The 21,092-nt window shown below is 46.5% G+C and overlaps 1 pseudogene; it reads right to left on the bottom strand.

Annotated features, from left to right (window-relative positions):
* Positions 1 to 16,447: 16,447 nt before the first annotated feature.
* LOC100598776 lies at positions 16,448 to 18,628 on the bottom strand (annotated as a pseudogene).
* Between the last annotated feature and the right edge of the window lie 2,464 nt (positions 18,629 to 21,092).

The following is a 21,092-nucleotide window of genomic DNA, read 5'->3' as shown; positions in this document are numbered from 1 at the left end:
GGATCTCTTTTTGAAATTCATAGACATGGATTGTATCATGTCACTCTCGTACTTACATAAAACTGAATAAATGAGTGAAATACATTGGTGGGGTCTTTCTAAAATTTTTCTCTATTCCGCATCCTTATGCAACTGTGTGGCTCTTGTTTTGGGCTCAGAGCATGGGCCTGTGTTTCCCCTGATGACTGGGCCGTAGAGTGCAGTAGAGCCGTGTGTCTCTTAGAAAGCTGTTTCCGAGATTTGGATATCTCTTGGCCTTTGGGTTGCGTTTCTAGGTGTATGATGGACAGTTCCTTCTCATGGATCACTCTGTGGTGTCTTTCTTTGTTAGGTTCTATAAAGCCCTTGGCTATGACTTTGCAAAAAACCCCATGAAATGGAAATGAGAAATATTTGCTTCGGTGACATCAAAGGTACATCCTGGTGCTCTGTGTACATGCTCATCAAACACACAATATTTTTTCATTTCAAGGCCAAATCACAGTGTAACATTTTTGAGGATATTTTAAAATAGCAATTAAACTCTCCATGTGTCGTCCAATAATGCCCATTAAAGTGACAACCATATGAAATACTTTGATGGGGTAAACACACGCTTCATTAATGACGATGGCAGCTTTTTATACCTGTCACCTGCCTGACAGTGATTGTAAGGAATATCCCTATCAGAATCCTAAAATGAGCATCTTTCAGTGGACTCAGTATTGCCAGTTACCCGCCTTACGCATAATCAATCATGTATTTACCAAAGATGGGTGAGGGCTTCCCAAGGGGAAAGAAGAGGCCATCAGTGGGTCTAGCCTGCACATTTGAATCACCCAGGGACTTAAAAAATGTCCGGGGCCCAGGCCCCATTTCTGGAGATTCTTATAATGATGGGTCTGGAAAGGGGGCCTGTTTCCAAAGCTCCCTGGGTGATTTTAAAGTGCCACAAGGGTTAGGTGTCAGTTGGCCATGAGGTTCCAAGGCTCCTGGGAAGGGAGAGAGCCCCCATCAGGGCTGCCCTGAGTGACGGCTTCATTTCTGCCAGAGTGCTGTGGCAAAACCTCAAAAGGAGCAATGTGGCTGCAGCCCCTTGGGAGTCCCTGACCAAGGGGGAAGGGAGATTGTCCTTGTCCCTCACTCTGTGGGACACCCAGGCAGAATGGCTGTCCCAGGCATCCTGTGCTGCACAGGCCTCAGGACAGGAGGGTTTGGGTTTGGTTCTGGAGCTCTGCCCTCTGTGGGGAACCAGGTTCCAGACATTGTGCTCCTGTTCTATTCCCCTCTTCCCACTTCACCCTTCCACACACACAGGGACCTGTGTCCAACCCCAGGTGCACACACCCGAGGACCCATGTCTCCTAGACACACCACCTTCTGTAAAGATGCCTGCTATCAGCGCACACATCCCCAGCACGCTGCCACACATGGCATCTCAGCTGAGGCTCAGCCTCCAGCTCTGTGTTAAATCCAGGCTGACTTGTATTTCCTGTTCAGATATGGCAAATTTATCCACACACCCCCCCATCCTCAGTAGACAAGTCTGGCTGATCCCGGGCTCCTGCAGCCGAAGCTGGATGGCAGCAGCCTCCATGGCCTGTGCAACTGGAGCTGCCCTGAGGCGGAGGTCGGCTGCCACATGCAGAAGCCCCTCCCTGGTCAGTGACACACGGTCATGTGCAGTCTAATTGGAAGCTAGGGCCTCCTGGTTCCCTAACTGATTCCCTGTGCTGGGACAGTGGGAGGGGGTGTGTGCTTAGGCTGGTGGGCTGGGGCTAGAGCTGCCAGCAATCAGAACGGTCAGAGCACAGGAGGCAGGTACTGGGAGGGACTCCTATTTGGAGGGGGGCATTTCTGCCTCTTTCCCCAGCATGCTCTCCCCTGCATGTCTAGAGTCACCAATCCCCTCTGAAGCCAGAAGGAGAGTCCCACACTCAACTCCCAGCCTCCCGTGCTTTTTGGAGACACTCCATGGATGCACTGTTTTTTGTTTGTTTGGTTTGGTTTGTTTTTTTTTTTTTACTGTCGTGTTCTGCACTGGGGAAGTTCCAAACACAGACATTCCGCTTTATATCATTGCCAAACTGGAAGTGATTCTGTGTTTTATTCAAGCATTTCAACCACGCTCTGATTAGAAAACTTTTGATTTACCACGTTCTGGGAAGAAATGAATTATGTAGAGCAGAGATAAACCTGCGGTCTAAAAATGGGTCTCAGGGGTGTCCATGGAAACTGAAAAGGTCACATTTGTGTGAGTGACTGTATGGTTTTCAAATGGGAGAGGATTCAAAACTTTCTCAGATTCTCAAATGAGTGGGTGACCCCCCCCAGTGGTTAAGAGCTCTTTCCTGCATAGGAAAAGAGTTCACTCACTGGCTCTTGGAATTTCGTCTCAGATGTTGCTCAGGTGGTTTAGTAGAATTTAAGAAAGGGGCCACAAAGGAGTCTAATGTCAGTCACTGAAGAGTAAAAATTAGAAGCAGATGAGAAAAAGCCAGGTGTGGTGGCTCATGCCTGTAATCCTAGCACTTAGGGAGGTCAAGGCAGGCAGGTCACCTGAGGTCAGGAGTTCGAGACCAGCCTGGCCAACATGGCGAAACCCCGTCTCTGCTAAAAATACAAAAATTAGCCAGGCGTGGTGGCGCATGCCTGTAGTCCCAGCTACTCGGGAGGCTGAGGCACGAGAATCACTTGAGCCTGGGAGGCAGAGGTTGCAGTGAGCAGAGATCAGGCCACTGAACTCCAGCAGACAGAGCAAGGGCGACAGAGCAAGACTCCATTTCAAAAAAAAAAAAAATTGGAATATAAAACAAAACAAAGGCACCTGAGGCCAGTAATTCAATTCACAATTGCCAAAAGATGGAAACAACCCAAGCATCTACAAGTGGATGAATGAATACAAAAAATGTAATATATACACACAGGGGAGTATTATGCAGCCTTAAAAAGGAAGGGAATTCTGACACATGCCACAACATAGAGGAACCTTGAGGGTAACATGCTGAGTGAAATAAGCCAGCAATGACAGGACAAAGAGTTGACGATTGCACTTATATGAAGTACTTAGAGTAGTCAGGTCATACAGAAAGAAAGTAGAATGATGGTCACCAGGGCCTGGGGGAAGGGAGTTGTTCTTTATTGGGTACAACTTGGGAGGATGAAAAAGTTCTGGAGATGGATGGTGGTGATGGTTACATGACAATGTAATGTAGTTAATGCCACTGATCAGTACATTTAAACTGGTAAATTTTATATCCTCTAAAGACAAAAACAAACAAAAAAAAACGACTCTAGAGGCCAATATCAAAATATTGGAGTCCTATACACGGGTGGCCAGCAAATTGCAAATCCGGCTCTGAGCAGCCGAGTCTCCAGCGTTCCTCCTCGGAGAGCGAGGGGCTCACCTGGCTTATGAAGCAAAACATTTTGTTATAACGGCCACTTAAGTACCAACAATTAAAACCAATACCTATTACACGGTCATTTAGACATGTGACAATTTGCTAATGCTTTTGTCAGCTAATGAGATCGGAGAGAGAAGGAGGATTACGTTCTAACTAATATATATAATTAAAAATGAGGGTAATAGCCAAATAATTGGTGTTTTATGAAATAGAGATTCTGAGATAGTGCAAGGAAAAGGGGAGATGGGTATATGGACACAGACCCCCCATTGAGTCAGCAGATGAGCAGAAAGCCAAGCACTCTGACCCAGGTGGGTCACGCACACCCCAAATCCAATAGGTTTCCAGCACCAGGAAAATCTCTTGGGCACTGCTAACCAGACAGGAGCTATTAGGTCCAATGTGTGGCCTGGAAGGGTGCAGCCGCCCGCATGCGTATCCATGAATCTCACATTCTCTTGGCAGGCTAGAGCAGGCCCCAGAAAGCCTGCACGCTGCCCCTTGCTGGCGGGGATTTCAGCACTGGCCTGGCTCCAGCAGCGAGGTCCTGGAGAGTGACAATCCTTCAATACCTGGGTGGCTATTCCCGTAGTCCTGGTCCCCTGATGCGGTCACCTGGAGGGACAGCTGTAGGCTGATTTCCAACATTGCCAGCTTATACTCCTTGGAGGTGGCAGGTGGGCCTGAAACACCCTCCTAATGCAGCAGTCATCTGTCCTCCCAGGGAGGTCCCACTTAGAACAAGGAATGGCTGGAGTGCCTCCTCATGCCCTCTGCACTCTCTGCAGTCCCCACCTCCAGGCTGGGCCTCCGTCCTGATTCAGTGGGTGCCTGGGGATGGCTCTGTCACAAAACTCATCCTGGGGCTCTGTGGCCAAGGCCAGGGCAGGAATTCCCCCACCCCAAAGGAGCTGCGTTCTGCTGGCCTGTGGGTAGCGGGCCCACCTGTCACTTCTAGGGAGCATGAGTGCCCCCCAGGGGATGAGCTCAGCTGCTGGGGCAGGTGAGGGCGGGGCTGCCATCAGCTTCCCTTCCCCGAGGAGGCCCCTTCCTGGCACTCTCCACAAAACCCTGCATCTCCAACCTTCTCCAGGGTCGGGCAGGAGTGCTGGGGCAAGGCAGGCGCAGCAGGCAGGGAAGGCCTGCAGGTGCTGGAGGGGAAGGTGCCATTCAGCAAGGGACTGTCACACCCCGAGAGGCCTCTGCACAGGTGCTGGGACCTGAGAAGGCAACTCCAAGTGCGAGTTTAGCGTCATCAGTTTCAATACTCCCTCCAGGTGGCCGGGGGCTCCATCCAAAGGCCCAGGAAGACGTGGGCACCCTGTGCATGTCACATATGCGAGCGTCTGAGCTGGCCGTGAGAAGTCCAGAGTGGCTCTGATCCACTCCGCCTCATGACTGCTTCTGAGTCTTTAAATGATGACGGGCATCAGTGTTCTGTGCTGAGATTGCCAGTCCTGTTCTGTGGTTTCAGGCTGGTGGATTGCCCGAGGCCGCTCTCTGAGTCATGCTGCAGGGCTGAGTGCTTGCTGCAGTGAAGGCACCCCCAGGCATTCATCATCTGCTCCCAGGCTCACTGATCTGCACCCAGGCTCACTGATCTGCACCGCCTCTGCCTTTGTCCCATGAATTAGCTGCTAATGTGCTGTCTTTCGTGTGGGAGGAAGTGGAGGAAGCCGCCTCCGTGGAAATGCCCCGGGCGAAAACTGCCAAGGCCACACTAATCACAAGACAGCAGTTTGTTTTCAATAAGGGGAGAGAAGGAAAGGAAGGAATAACCAGGCATGTTCTCAAAATATGCAGTATGCGAGGAAGAACTTTTTTTTTTTTTTTTTTTGAGACGGAGTCTTGCTCTGTCGCCCAGGCTGGAGTGCAGTGGCGCAATCTCGGCTCACTGCAAGCTCCGCCTCCCGGTTTCACGCCATTCTCCTGCCTCAGCCTCTCCGAGTAGCTGGGACTACAGGCGCCCGCCACCACGCCCGGCTAATTTTTTTTTTGTATTTTTAGTAGAGACGGGGTTTCACTGTGGTCTTGATTTCCTGACCTCGTGATCCGCCTGCCTCGGCCTCCCAAAGTGCTAGGATTACAAGCGTGAGCCACTGCGCCCGGCCGCGAGGAAGAACTTAATTGAGTTGATCAGATCCAGGAATTAAGATACAGAGATTATATACACTGACCAAGATCAAACAGCCCAAGAGCCAGGCGCTGGCTGCTGGGACCCAGGCAGTTGGCCCCAGATGCCCAACACCCCTGGGGGGCCGTGGGGCTCGCAGGTGGGGTCAGCCTGAGTTCAAATCCTGCAGCTGCCCCTGTGCAGCCGTGCAGCCTCAGGGAGGCCACTCACCCCCCTAGAACATCAGTTTCTTCACTTGTAAAATGGGGCTGATTACGTTAGTTTCCTGGGGTCCTTTGGGGGAGTAAATGGCACAGTCCACCATGGGGCTGGTGACAAGTGGCTCCAAATCTAGTCTTCAATACACCAGGAGCAAGGGGCAACTTTCAGAAATGCTTTTAATGCTGTGGCAATTACATTTTCATTCTATTATTTGTGTTAACAGAGAGAGATAAAGGGCATCTTTACGTTGCTTTAATGAACCAACAGCAAACCTACATGGGCTTCCAAGCAGCATGTGGCCAGGGCTGTGGCATTGCCACTGTTTACAGGACCCTGCTGGCTGCTCTTGATGTCCGAGGGTCGAGGGCCCCTCCAGCCCAGGTCAACACCGGCCTCCTTGCAGCCCAGACACAGCAGGGAAGAGCACTGGCCCCCTCTGCCTGCCCACGGTTGTTAGTTATACTAGTTAGTGTTTCACTTACCACACTTTTCACTCTATCCACGTGAACGTCCTTTTTTATTTTTTATTTATTTATTTTTATTTTTTTTAGACAGAGTCTTACTCTGTCACCCAGGCTGGAGTGTAGTAGCATGATCTCTGCTCACCGCAACCTCCACCTCCTGGGTTCAAGCGATTCTCCTGTCTTAGCCTCCTGAGTAGCTGGGATTACAGGCACGTGCCACCATGCCCAGCTAACTTTTGTAGTTTTAGTAGAGACGGAGTTTCACTATATTGGTCAGGCTGGTCTTGAACTCTTGACCTCTGGTGATCCGCCTGTCTCAGCCTCCCAAAGTGCTGGGATTACAGGTGTGAGCCACTGCGCCCGGCCGTGATATAATTCCTTACCTCGAATACTCAGTGGCTGCATTTTACATTTGCATAGCTCTCTTAATTTTCACCACAGTTTCCTATTTCATTTTGTTCCACACCACACACATCTTTGTGTGTGCCTTCAACAGGCGAGGAAACTGAGGCAGGGAAGAGACCCCCAGTTGGCTGTGGCTAGTTTGGTTTTGTTTCTGTTTGACAGGAGGCCTGGGGGGTTTGGGAGTCTCTGGTTTCTTGCAGGAAGACAGCGTGGAGCGAGTCACTGTCCTGTTCTTTTCCCAAATATACTTGAGAAGCACCCAGTGAAAATGGGTTTCTAGGGATCACCCGTGACTTAAACGGTACATTTAGATTCGAACAACTAGAGAGGACTGAGGGGCTGGCCCCACTTCTCTTACGGGAAAAGTTGAGCAGGGTCAGGTGCTCCCCGATCCCAGCAGCACATGTGAGGGCAGTCATGGTCACATGGCTCCCCTAACTCAGATCTTCAATTCAGTGGGCTCCAGCTCAGCACTGGCACAAGAGAAAGCTCTGGAAGCTTACGCCAGCGTCAGAGACAGAGACCTGGTGCCAGCCCTTTCATTGAAGAAGCCTCCCCACCCCTTCCTAAAGGGGGGTGATGTGGGAGAGACGGCCCCACAGAGAAGGGAAGGATTCGTAATAGGAGCTTTGTCCTGGCGGTTGGGGGCTGATGCTCACACATGCTGCCCACATGGACACAGATGTTTCCTGAAGGATGAGCTCCCACCGAGAGACAGTGCAGGCCCGGGGGCTGCTGTGGCCATAGTGAGCTGGGAGGATCCAAACTGATGAGAGGGCTTAGAGATTTCCATGAGCAAATGTCCTGCCCCTGTCCCATGAGTCATCGGCGTTTCTCTTCCGGGCTGAGAAAAATCCAGACACTTCAAAGCCTACCCAGGCAAACCCTCAACCCATGGGCCTTACATGCAGAGGAAATCCAAGGCCCAGGGATTTTCAGACTGTTTTCCCCAGAGCCCGAGGGCCCTGCAGGGGCAAGGCTGTGACTGGAACCGGGCCTGGGGACAGTGAGGAGAGGGGACCCATGAGGGAGGCTGTCACCAGCACAGAAGGCCGCCTGTGAGCCGTGCAGGCCCAGAGCTGGGAGAGCACTCCTTTACTTTGAGGCACTGCCTTCACCTGAACAGGAGGGAGAAAAGTATTTTGTTTTATGTCATTGTGCTAAAATACACATAACATAAAATTGACTATTTATATCATTTAAGTGGACACTTCAGTGGCATTAAGTAAATTCATATTGTCATACAACTGTCACCAATCCTTCTCCAGAACTTTTTCATCCTCCCAAAGTGAAACTCTGTACCCATCAAACACAAACCCTCTCAGCCCACCCATCCCCAGCCTCTGGTGGCTCCCACTCTATTTTCTACCTCTAGGAATGCGACTGCTCTCAGGACATCACGCCAGTGGGATCAGAAAGTATTTGATCTTTCGTGACTGGCTCACTTCACTCAGCATAATGCCTTCAAGTTCATCCATGTTGTAGCAGAAGTCACAATTTCCTTCCTTTTTAAGGTTGAACAGTAATAGTATTCCTGTATGTGTATATGCCCATTTTAAAAATCCTTTCTTCCACCAATGGAAACTTGGCTTGTTTCCACCTTTTGACTATTGTGAGTAGTGCTGCTATCAACATGGGTGTGCCAATGTGTTAGGCTGTCCTTGCATTGCTATAAAGGAATACCCAAGACTGGGTGATTTATAAAGAAAAGAGGTTTTGTGGGCTCACGGTTCTGCGGGCTGTACAGGAAGCACGGTGCCGGCATCTGCTCGGCTTCTGGAGAGGCCTCGGGGAGCTTTGACTATGGTGGAAGGCGAAACAGGAGCAGGCACGTCACATGGCAAAAGCAGGGGCAACGGTGGGGGCTGGGGAGGTGTTGCACACTTTTTAAACAACCAGATCTTATGAGAACTTACCCACTATCTCTAGGCCAGCACCAAGCCATGAGGGATCTGTCCCCACGACCCAAACACCTCTCACCAGGCCCCACCTCCAGCCCTGGGGATCACACTCCAACATGAGATTTGGGTGGGGACAAACATCCAAACTCTACCAACTAATATCTGTTCGACTCCCTACTTTCAGTTTTTCTGGGCAAATACCCAGAAGAGCAATTGCTGGATCATGCGATGCTTCTCTATGTAGCGTTTCTGAGGAAACACGGCACTGTTTCCCACAGCGGCAGGACCACTCGCCTTCCCACCAGCAGCGCGGAGCATTCCAATTCCTGCACTTCTCCAGGCGCCCGGCCTGGGCTGCTCTCCCCTGACAACCTCACAGAGGCTGTCATCAGACCCCTCGTCTGAACTTGGCTTATGTCCTCCACATGCCCCATCTGTACAGTGTTCTCTGTGACCTGTAATTTATTCACTTTTGTGGTTTTAAAATTTCTTCCCCGACTAGATTGTTCATTCCCCGGGGTGGGAACTGAGACCGCTTTGCTCATTGCTGCCAAATAAAATACAAAACACACACCGATGATCGAACGCATCTCAGGCAACATTCGAGTGACCTCGAAAAATTATTCTGAGTCTGTTTTGCTCTAAAAAGTGGGGAGAACATCTATATCATAGGCTTATTTAAAAGTTAAGGAGAGTAGGCCGGGCATGGTGGCTCACGCCTGTAATCCCAGCACTTTGGGAAGCCGAGGTGGGTGGATCACCTGAGGTCAGAAGTTCGAGACCAGCCTGACCAACATGGTGAAAACCCATCTCTACTAAAAATACAAAAAATAGCCATGCGTGGTGGTAGGCGCCTATAATCCCAGCTACTTGGGAGGCAGAGGCAGGAGAATCGCTTGAACCCGGGAGGTGGAGGTTGCAGTGAGCTGAGATTGCACCACTGCACTCCAGCCTGGGTGACGGAGTGAGACTCCATCTCAAAAAAAAAAAAAAAAAAAAAAAGGTTAAGGAGAATAAATATGCACAAAGAACCTAGCCTTGATTTTGGTGCAGAGTAGACAGTTGCACAAATGGAGAAAGAAGAGAAAGTATCGCTCTCGTGGAACTCAGCCTCCACTCTTTCTGCACGTGACCTTGAGATCACTCCTCAGAGTGAAGTAGGAAAACCTCTGAATTAGCCTAAAAGCTTCGTTTTATAGTTCGGGAAACTCTAAGGTAGAAATAAGTTTCTTCTTCCAAACTACCTCTCCACTCTCAGTTTGAATTCTGATCAGCCAACCACCCTCAGGTTGAGATCCTGCCCTGATGACCAAAAGGAGAAAGCTGTGGCCCCTGTGGTCCAGCCCAGAGGCTGAAGACGGGCTTGAGGCCTGTGGCATGAGCCTGGGGCCCACACGGAGCCAGGATGAGCGTCTCTAACCTCAATACCTGCAGCCTTTGCACTTGCTGACCTTGAGTGAAGGGCACACCCAGAATGTGCATCGGGCCAAGGCTGAGCTCTGCTTCCTGACAAGCCTGTTGTTATGGGTTGAATTATGCTCCTAAAAAAGGTATGTTGAAGTCGTCACCCCAGTGCCTGTGAATGAGACCTTATTTGGAAATAAGTGTAGATGTAATTAGTTAAGATGAAGTAGGGTGGGCACTTAATCCAATATGACTGGCGTCCTATAAAAGGAAAAGAAACACGGAAACATACAGACATGCAGGGGAGACGGCTGTGTGAAGACAGAGGCAGTGACTGAAGCACCGCAACTGCAAACCAAGGACTCCAAGGATGGCCAACCACACCGGAAGCTCGGAGGAGGCAAGGAAATGTCTCCCTGACAGGTTTCAAGGGAGCAAGGTGCTGCTTGTACCTTGACTGAGGACTTCAGCCTTCAGGACTGAGACAATACGTTTCTGCTGTTTCCAGCCTATGATGCTTTGCTGTGGCAACCCCAGGAACTCAATCCAACATGTTGCATGAGAGGGCCTCCCAGGTGGTCAGACCAGTGAGCAAGTTCAGAGCTTGCTTTGCAGGTGTTGCTTAGCTTTGCTCGTTCACAGTTCACACTCAAGTTGCTTGTCATATTCCAGTACTGCCTGTACTATTATTTGCAATGTATTTTTTAACCGTTTCACTTTTTGATGTTAAATGATATTTCAAAAGGAAACTATATCTCTATAGCACATCAATCCTAGAGAGAATGTCGTAGTGGTTGGTGGACTCATGCTATTAGAAAGATCTGCTAGTATTATCATACACCAATTCGGATAAGTCAATGTGAAGATACGATTTTAAAAGAAATGGCAACTCTTAGAAAAAATGTCCCAGTAGCAACATCAGAAACAGTATTTTTCCAACATCACAGCTCACACACGTGCCTGGGACCCAGATTTTGGTCTCTAACATCATTCTCCAACTAAAAGAGAAAAAGACTCTGATGAGGGTTGATAGGATTTGGTTCTGTGTCCCCACTAAATCTTGTGTGGAACTGTAATCCCCAGTGTTGGAGGTGGGGCCTGGTGGGAGGCGATTGGATCATGGGGGTGGATCCTTCGTGAATGGTTTAGCACTGTGCCCTTGGTGCTGTCTTGTGATAGTGCGTGAGTTCTCACAAGACCTGGTTGTTTAACAGTGTGTAGCACCTCCCCCAACCTCTCTTCCTCCTGCTCCTGCCATGTGAGATGCCTCGTTCCACCATGATTGGAAGCTTCCTGAGGCCTCCCCAGAAGCAGAAGCCGCTATGTTTCCTGTACAGCCTGCAGGTATATTTGGGGGCAAGAAAAGAATGTCAGGACAGGTAATATTAAGTATTAAAAATGGAGTGATTTAAAGAGTGAGTTTAATAGAATATGCCTCATCCTTATTATTTTCAATAGTGGAAAAGTGCTGCTGTCTATGGATGTCTTGTTTCTTTGGCAAACACATGTCTATTTAGCAGTTACATTGACGGACCAGCATGAGCAGGAAAGAGTGACCTGAAATTGGTGGTCAGTTAAAATCATCACAGCATAAAAAGGAACGGTGTAATTCCAGGAACGTGTGGATGGCAGATGGGGAGTGCCCCAGCTGTTGGTCAGCCTTGCTGCTCTCACACAGTAACCAGTTAAAGAGGAGTCAAACATGCGTTCCTGCAGAACGAAGCGGTCAAATGTCCTTAAAAGAAGAACGAGCCAACTCCAGACTTACTCTGTCTTTTCTCAAAGGAGGAAACCTCGGGATAACTCTACTAATTATAAAGAGATACTAATAAGACATATGCCCATAAGCTTCCAATTATGCTAATAGACCAGAATAATAAATCATAATTATTGGAAAATAAGGAGAGGTCAAATACAAAACTTAAAGACCATTTCATTCCTGGGAAAGACACCAAGTCTCCAAAGTTACCATCACTAAGGAAGATAGGAACATAGAAGTCCCAGGGTATAACCAGTGCAGCTTCTTTGTAGTAAAAAGAAACATCCTGATGGCCAAGCTCAGGTTTGAATCTGCTTGGTCTGTATAACCATGTCCTGACCAAAAATCAACAGGTCACCCATACGAGACCTGCCAAGTCCCAGTGGGATCAAGAAAATATTCTCTTACTTTAGAGTCTGGTAAAATTTGTGAAATTCCAGAAAGGTGAAAAATACGAGTTACTGAACTCGTAGTTACTGAAATCTTAGGACAATGTAAAGAATGTAACAGTGAAAATATACAGGCAGAAGAGGATCAAAAAAGGACACTGATTAAAGTCTTGGTATCCACATTGTCGTAACTGCTTTTGGAGTAAGGGTATTAATCAATTTTGTAATCTATTTTTCGTGTGTGGGACCAGTTTGCATTTGAAGGGTCTTAGAACATTGAAGGAAGTTAATATGTTAGAATTGAGATTTTAATTAAATGCCTAAAAGTGCTGGGTTAAGTTTGCAATCTAGGTTTTTATTGATTGGGAAAATTTGTTTTGCTAAATCCATAATTTTTTATTATTAGTTGTAAGTAAGTATAAATATTTAGGGCAGTGTTGATTATTTACTATCTCAAAGAATGCCAATTATCTAATAAATTCCAAAGATTAATAATTGGTACATTGCCTAAATTACAGTTACTAGTGAGCATTCCTTTCCCTGCACAAATTCCCCTTAGACACTAAGAAATCCATCACTTTTCCAAAGTGGAAAACCAGCACTTTCCAATACACAGTAAACTAAATTCAGAAGTGTTATGAAAATAAACGCTCATCTTTGCACCATCTACAATCATCTTGTGTACCACACTTGGGGAAATACCCCATGGGTAGAAGTTTCCAGAACCTGGACTATAAGGAACTTTGACCTACACCTTTAAGTTTCTAGGCTAGAAGTACCTCTCTCTGGAACCTCCAGAACTGGATGCCAGAACTAGAGCCTAAGCCAGAGGTACAGAATTACCCTCAAAATTTCACAGCTTAAAATGACAAATATTAGTGATCTTGCACAGCTTTGGAGAGCCGGGAGTCAGTATGGTTTGGGTGGGAGGCTCTGGTGCAGTGTCTCTCATGGGCTTGCAGTCAAGGTGTAGGCTGGGGCTCAGGTCATTGGATTGCCTGGGGCTGGAGGATCCACTTCCCACTCAGTCTATGACTGTTGGGTCCTCGCGGGCTGTTGGTTGGAGGCCTCGGTTCCTCACCTGTGGGGCTTCTCCAAAGGGGCATTCACCCCTGTGCCTTCTCAGGACCTCATCCTGGAATTGTACACCTTCATTCCACTTTGCCCGCCTTGTTACAACTGAGTCACTCAGTCCAGCCCATATTCAAGATGATGGGAATTAGCCTCCACCTCTTGCAAGGAAGTTCAGCAGAGAATTTGTGGACCTATTTTGAAACCACCACCGCTCCCTTAAGCACAAGTGCTGGAGAGGAGGTGAGAGTTGTTATTCTGATGTGGGACACAATAGACTGTGCAGTGGTTGCTCCCACACTTCAGACTTCCCTTTACAGAGTGTGTCACCCGGGGCTGAGACACTGTATCACCACAGCCATTTAAATGCCATTAGCTAGAATAAAAACAAGTGACAATGACATGTTGTCTGCTGTTTGCCTGCATTTTAAGCTCCCTTCCTTTAAAACAGGTACCTTTCCTTTGGCTTTCCACAATTTTTTCTATCAGGACCAAGACCAATAATCGATTCGTTTATCCTTTCTAGCCTGGGCTTTACAGCAGCTTCTCAAGAAAGAGCAAGCATTTTTTTTTTTCTGGGTGTTTCAGAGTTTGTCAAAACCCAGAACAGATTCTCCAAGTATATAGGTTTTGCCTGTGCAGGCAAAAGGGCTAGCAAGTGTACTGTTGTTGATTCCTGCCTTCGTCCACTTATTCTACCAGTACTAAGAAACACGAAGTGGCAGGCACTGTGCGAGGCTCCGGGCCCTACGGGGCTTCCAGTCTGGTGGGTGACTCAGACACTGAACATGTGGATACGGGGACACTGAGCGTTACAAAGGAGCGAGAAGAGTCCTAAGAGACAGATCAGTGAGCGTAGCCTGCGGGGCCAGGGAAGGCTCTCTGGAATGAGGCAGGATACCTTTCTGAGTTGGTGTTTCCTTTCTGTTATCATTTCCCTTTCCCCCTGGAAGCAGGAAGTGAGGCTTTCTGAGTCTTAGCTTCCAGGACCTTTGCTGGTGGGAGGAGAGCACACGGAAATAGTTGTTACAGGTGTCCCCAAGGGAGAGGGAGAGAGACTGGGAGATGTTGCACAAGAGAGAAACAATGTCTCAGGACTGTGGAGAGAGAATGAGCGAACTATGCAGCCATCTGTCATTGTAACCCCAGGAGGTGGCAGGACCCCGGAGAGGCTGCCTGGGTGGTGCACACAGAGGAAAGGGCTCTGGCCACCCGGCTGCCCCGCCTTCCCCAGTGTCCTGTGGTCCAGGCAGCTCCAGGAAACAGTGGAGCCTGCAGGTCACATGACCACACGGACTGGACAGGGGTTTCCAGGCAATCACAGACAGAGGCAGACTGATGAATGCTGACTGGACACTGGGGGCTTCCAGGCATAAGACCCCAGGATTCTGTAAAATTTGGAGGGTAGGGTAGAGTGAAAGCCTCAGGAAAGATGGAGATCTAATTTTCCTCCAGCCTGACGTGATAGGGCTGGAGTCAGATATAAGTTGACTGGAAGAAGGTTTTGACAGTGAAACTTGCATGCCCTGTGTTTGTGGGATAAGTCACGCCACTAAAGCTGGAGGATGGGTATGGGGAGGAGATGGAGAGAGGGTGGAGTTGCTTTCAAGGCTGAGGGCAGAGCATATGCCAGTGTTTTGAGATAAGAAAGAGCTGAGATGCAGAGGACCTGAAGGAGGACTGTGGCCCCTAGGAGCAGGGAGGCTGGAGTGGAATGAGGTGACTGGCCACATGAGGCTGGCTGAAAAGCCAGAGCTTTGTCTCAAAGCCAGTGGGAAGGCAGAGAGTGGGAAGCAGGGATGAGTGACAGCTTCACATTTGGCTTTCTGAAGGATCAGTCTGGGTGCAGACCGGAGGGTGGATTGGAGGAACAGGATGAAATACTAGGAGAAGAGTTTGCCGGTCAGGTAGAAACCAGATAAATGAGGCTTGGAAGCACCCTGCCAGTGGAATTAGAGAGATCAGAATGGATCTATGAGATATTTAGGAGGTTGTCTGAGAATGCTTAGGTTCTCTGATCAAGCACCTGGGGAAATGGGCTGTGAAATACAGAGGCAGTGAGAAGGACCTCCCGGGGCAGAGGAAGCAACCCGCACCTCCTGTCCCCGTGGGGCCTCAGAGACCATTCCTGCTCTTAAGACTTGTCTTTTGAAGGAGGGACATGATTCCTGTTTCTCTGAATTTGGCAAACATGGGGTAAGGATGGGTGTGGAAACATAACAGGTATGAGGGTGAACAGCTTATTTTTCCTGTGGAGTAGGGAAGAATGCCATTGCTATAGCATAGGCAGCTTTAGTGTGGAGAAACCTTAGATTAATGGCCATGAGGAGTGCAAAAAGAAAGATGGATACCATGAATTTATAGCAGCAATAAGATACTCATTTGTGTAATTTTTTTTCCTAGCTGCTCCCAACAGCTTGGTGTATCGAAGAAAGCAGCTGGATGGGTTTCTTTATTCGTTGTTGTTTTTTTTAATGTTTAAAGTGGGTTTCTGGTAGGCAGCATATAGTTGGATCTTTCTTTTTATTTAATCTGATAATCTCTGACTTTTAATTGGGGTGTTTAGCCCATTTACATTTTAATGTGATTATTGATATAGTTAAGTTTAAATCTACCATCTTGCTCTTTGTTTTCTGTTCATCCCATCTGTTCTTTATTCCATTTTCCCTCTTTTTCTGCCTTCTTTGGGATTAATTGAGTCTCTTTCAGATTCCATTTTATCTTTTTTGTTGGCTTAGTAACCATAACTCTTTGCTGTGTTATTATGGTGGTTGCTCTAGGCTGTATGTGTATATCTTAAACTTACCACTGTCTACCTTCTGGTGATATTACACTTTACGCATAGTAGAAGAATCTTATAGCAGAATACTTCAATTTTTCCCCTCCCAGCTATTGTTGTTATGCCTTTTACTTCTGCATGTTATAACCTACATACGTTATTTTTATGTAAAAACTATCTTTTAAAAATATTTAAATAAGAAAAAAGTAATATATACATATTTATTTATTCGTGGCTCAATAAACTTTTTTGTTATTTATTTTTATTTAAAAGAATGTGTTTCCCTATCACAAAAATTAGATAACCACAACCACACCACCAACAGTAGCAATGTCCGTGGAGTTGCACTGATGGTGGAGAGTTCACTGGGTATTCCCAGTGTCCCAAAGGTGACAAAGGAGGAAAAAGAGAAAAAGAAAAAATACTCAAAACAAATCTAAAACCCATGATGACTTTGGGGAGAGACATCACATGACATTTTCTGTTTCTTCTGTCATTGTCAGCTGCAGATGTATTTCAGTAGGATCAAGTACAATTAGGCTTGAGTAAACCCTTCATACCAATTCTAGCACCTTAATTGTACCCTCACTGTTAGCAGCAATCAGCACATTGAACTCTCCATCTGGTTGTGCCCTCCAGCACGCCACACCAACAAATTCATTTGTATCATCTTCTTGTCGTTCTTTGTCCAGAACACTTTTGACTGTATCAAACTTAAAAGTTAGCGAAGTCCTAGAAAGTGCTTTATAGTACAGGTTGAGAGAGTTGTTCTCACTTCCACAAGCTATATACTCTTCATGGGAAGCAAGGCCTACAAAGTTTTTTTCATTGATATGACCCTTGAAGGAATGTAGGCAGTACAGTTTCCCTACATTCCACAGTGTTAGCTGGCTGTCTGTTGAGGCAGAGACAATTTCCTCACCACTCACAAACTTTGCATAAGAGACTGCTTTTTGGTGTCCTTTGAATACCACGATTGGCTGTTTAGCGTTACGAAGATCATAGTAACGGACACAGTGATCCGCACAGCCAAAAGCCAAATGGCATCTGAAAGAGGGGCTGAATTTAACACAGCACACATCAGCCTTTGCCTCAATGCTTGCCACTGAGTTGTCTAGACCGGTAGATCACAGCTTCACTTTTACATCATCAGAACCCGAAGCCAGGAGTTTAGGATCCATCAAATTAAACACTTCAACACCTCTTCTCATGCTCCTGTTAGACCTTTGACCTCTGTTCTGTGAATCCATCCCATAGGATAACAATGCCTTCATAATCACTGCTAGCTAACAGGTTCTTATGATAACTACTCCAGCTGATACAGCTGATTTTGGAATTGAGGTCATTTCATTCGCACGGTAATGAATACCCACTGCATCCTGGATGACTGTGCCATATTCATAGACTTTAATCTTCGTTGTAACCTCAGCAATTGCAAAATAGTCACAATCCTGGTCAAATTCAATACCAGAGACTATCCTGGAATCACTATAGAGATCACTAGGGCATGATAATGTGGCTGACGTTCATACTGATTTATATTGAGTAACCTTGGACAAGCATTTCTGAAATTCCTCCAATTGGCTTGCAGTTCAACTATCATCTGAGATATGAGACATCCTTGTAGAAAAGTAACAGTGCTCCAGGTCTTCAAAATGAGCAGTGGACCATTTTCATTTTGATGTTAATGTGCTGTTATATCAAGGCTGTTTCTTTGTCTAAGAACTGCCACTGAAACCTGGATGTTGGCTATATTGTGTGGAATCCATAATGCTACTGTGTGATGCAGGAGGAGCTTCACGTTGAGGCACTGTGCTATCCTCACTGCCAGGAGAGTATAAGCCACTCATTTCTTCCACTCTTTTAATATCCTCTTCCAAAACACCTAGCTCCTCTGGAACTGTCCCAGTTGCTCTCTCCTATTTCTTCTTGCAATCTTGAGGAATTGTGTAAGATTCTATAGTTGGGCTGCATGTGATTCTGCTTCCAGTTGTTTCTTCTTCTGCACTAGTAACTTCAACATGAGGTTGATATTGGCCAAATCAAGGTTATCTTGGTCAGTTCCCAAAAAATCTTGAAATATTTGTCACCTGTGGCCATTGGTGCTATTCACTGAGTGGTCCGATTTGAACCTCTTTTCCTCAAATCTTTGCTTCTGTTTGAAAATGAGCTCATTCACCAACAAATTAGGAAACAGATGGTTAGTATTGTCCACAACATAGTTACACTTGGTACATCTATTATTGTCCTCTGAACTCTGATGAATATACTTATAGCAAAAGCTGTGGCCACATTTTGTCATGTATGCCTCTTCAATCATATCAAAGCAGATGGGGCATATGAAATCATTGCTGTTGTCCTTATATGAGTTGATGAGCCTGTTGGAGAGGGGAGGGGCAAGCAGAGGTTGCTTCCTGCTGCTGCCTAGGCTACAGCTGCTGCCTCCTATACCAGCACTGGGCCTGGGCATGCAGCTGAGCCGGGACAGGACTATGGACAGCACCCTGCCACTGCCTGACACGGTGGGCACCACCAACACAGGCCACACTGGGCCCCAAGGCTATCCAAGCTGGTGGCCTGGGCCGCCCTGCTGGACAATAGCACCACTGCCGAAGCTGCCACAGCAGGGGCAATGGGGAAGACGATAAGGACAAGGAGGCAAAAGTCACCAAAGAGGCTGAGGAGCAGGGGCTCGTCCCAGTGGAGTCTGACCCGTCATGGTGGCTACCAGACATTACGACTCCCTCCTATCTGGCTGGGCACTTGGATGAGAGGGACCAGGACCTTGACCCTTTGCCACCTCCCTTTTCCTCAGCCTTAGTGTATCCTGAGAATGCCTGCTGTGCTGGGAGGTGGAAAGAAAAAAGTATTTTATACTTCTCCATTTAATTATTCTTTCCAGTGCTCTTCATTCCTTTGCATAGATGCAGATTTCTATTTGAGATCATTCCCTTTATTTCTTGTATCATGGGCCTTTTGGGGATGAATTCTTTCAACTTTTCTTTGTTGGAAATTTTCTTTATTTTACTTTGGAAAATATCGTTTCTGGGTATAGAATTGTTGGTTGATATTAAAAAATTCATTCAGAACTTTAAATTGCTGTTCTACTATCTTCTGACTTTCAATGTATTTGAAGTCTGCTGTCATTCTTATCTTTCCCTGCACAGAGTGAGTCCTCTCTGGCTGCTTATAAGATTTTCTCCTTGTCATTGGTTATAAGCAATTTGATTATGATGTACCTTAGTATAGTTTTCTTCATGTTTCTTGTTCTTGAGGGTTTTTTGAGCTTATTGGATATGTGGGTTTATAATTTCCACCCAGTTTTGAAAATTTGGGCCATTATTTCACCAATTTTTTTTTCTGCCCCTTCTCCCTAACTTTATTGAGACTCCAATGGTTCATTCATGCTCTCTTCATTTTTTTTTTTTTTTTTGCCAATATTGTCTTTCTGTGTTTTTAGATTGTTTTTACTGATGTCTTCAAGTTTGCTCATTTTTTCTTCTTTGGCACCTAATCTGCTGTTTACCACATTTAGTATATATATTTTTTTGTCTCAGGCTTTGTAGTTTTCAGCTCTTGAAGTTCAATTTGGGTCGTTAAAAAATATTTTCCATGTCTTTGCCATACATGCTAAATCTTTCCTCTTTTTGATAATCTGGAGTACAGTTATGAGACAACTGCTTTAATGTGCTTGTCTACTAATTCATTTGTATTATTTCTGAATCAGTTTCATTGGTTGATTTTCTCCTCATCATATGTCATGTTTTCCTGATTCTTTGTGTGCCCAGTAAGTTTGGATTGGATGCCAGACATTGTGAATTTTACTTTCTTGGGTGCTGGATATTTTTGTATTCCTGTAAATGTTCTTGAGTGTTGTCCTGAGGTGCAATTAAGTTACTTGGAAACAGTTGGATGCCTCAGTTATTGCTGTGTTAGGCAGGCCCACAGCTGTGCTTAGCCCAGAGATAATTCTGCCCCACTACAGAGTCTCTATTGTAGTGAGTGGGTGCTCTATTCAAAAGAAACAGGAACTATTCTGGCCTGTGTGAACTCTGAGTATTGTTCCTTCTAATCTTTTTGGGTGTTTCTTTTTTCTTTGTAATGTCCTTACAAGCTTGTTGTGATCAGTACTTAGCTAAAGACTTGAGGGGGACACTCTGGGATCTTCAGAACTCTTTCTCTACGTAGCTCTATGTCTCATACTCTGCCCTGCCGATCTTTGCCACTTTGGCCTTTTTGACTTTCAGCCTTATCTCCTCAAATAAAAGAAACCATGTGACTCCACCTGGATCCCCCCCTCCCTGAACCCATGTTCTAGAAGTTCTCTCAGGCCATAAGCTGGGGCAATCCTAGGGGTCACCTAATTTGTTTCCTGTTTCTTGGAGACTGTTATCCTCCATTGCCTGATGTCCAGTATCTTGCACACCATTTTTTAAAAAAATATATATTTCCCAGTTATTTCTTACACTTAGGAGGGTAAACTGGTTTTTGTTACCCTAGTTTGTCTGAGATCAAAAGTCCTAGAAGAGTTTCTCTAAAATGAACCATTTGTAGAGTGGATATGATGGAAGTATGAAGTGTCAAGGGCATTGAGAGGTGTTAGCAAAACTGGTTGAAGTGATACATCATGGGGCTTGGGTTGTTCTGTGGAAAAGGTAAGAAAGGGTGCAGCACTCAGGATTGGACTGGAGGTTTTCATAAATACAAAGAAAAAGAATAAAAGAATAAGGTGAAGAGAAAGCTAGCAGTTGAAGAGGTTGGAGTCAGAATTTGGCATGTTTATTCAAGATTTCAGAGGTCAGGCAGTTCAAGGTGACAGGCTGCAGGGTGTGGCCATCAGCTCAAGTGGAGGAGTATGAGGGTGGTTGTTGAAATTGATTAAATCTTTGAGACATGAAAGAATGACTTACCTCTATTTGAGAAAGTTTCAGAGGGGGCATTACCGTGAATTTGGGGAAAGAGAGCCTCGTTAATCAAGCCTGTGTTAATCAAGTTTATTTACAATGGAATGAAGTTTTCTTAGGGCATACTACAAACGACTTGGAGCACTGTCCGCAGTAGAAGGTGGTAGGATGAAAATGCATAGCAGGACAGAGGGGATGGTATATGGGAGGAGCCTTGACTGGCAATCCAGATGTTCCAGGGATGAGATTTGCTAAGCTCCAGCCAACGAGCCTGCAGATGCTGAGGGGCTGGCTG

This window comes from Nomascus leucogenys, chromosome 4 (assembly GCF_006542625.1).
Source record: "Nomascus leucogenys isolate Asia chromosome 4, Asia_NLE_v1, whole genome shotgun sequence".
In the NCBI taxonomy this organism is placed as follows: domain Eukaryota; kingdom Metazoa; phylum Chordata; class Mammalia; order Primates; family Hylobatidae; genus Nomascus; species Nomascus leucogenys.
Note: the sequence above shows the minus strand (reverse complement) of the source record. Positions and strands in the feature narration are given on the sequence as shown.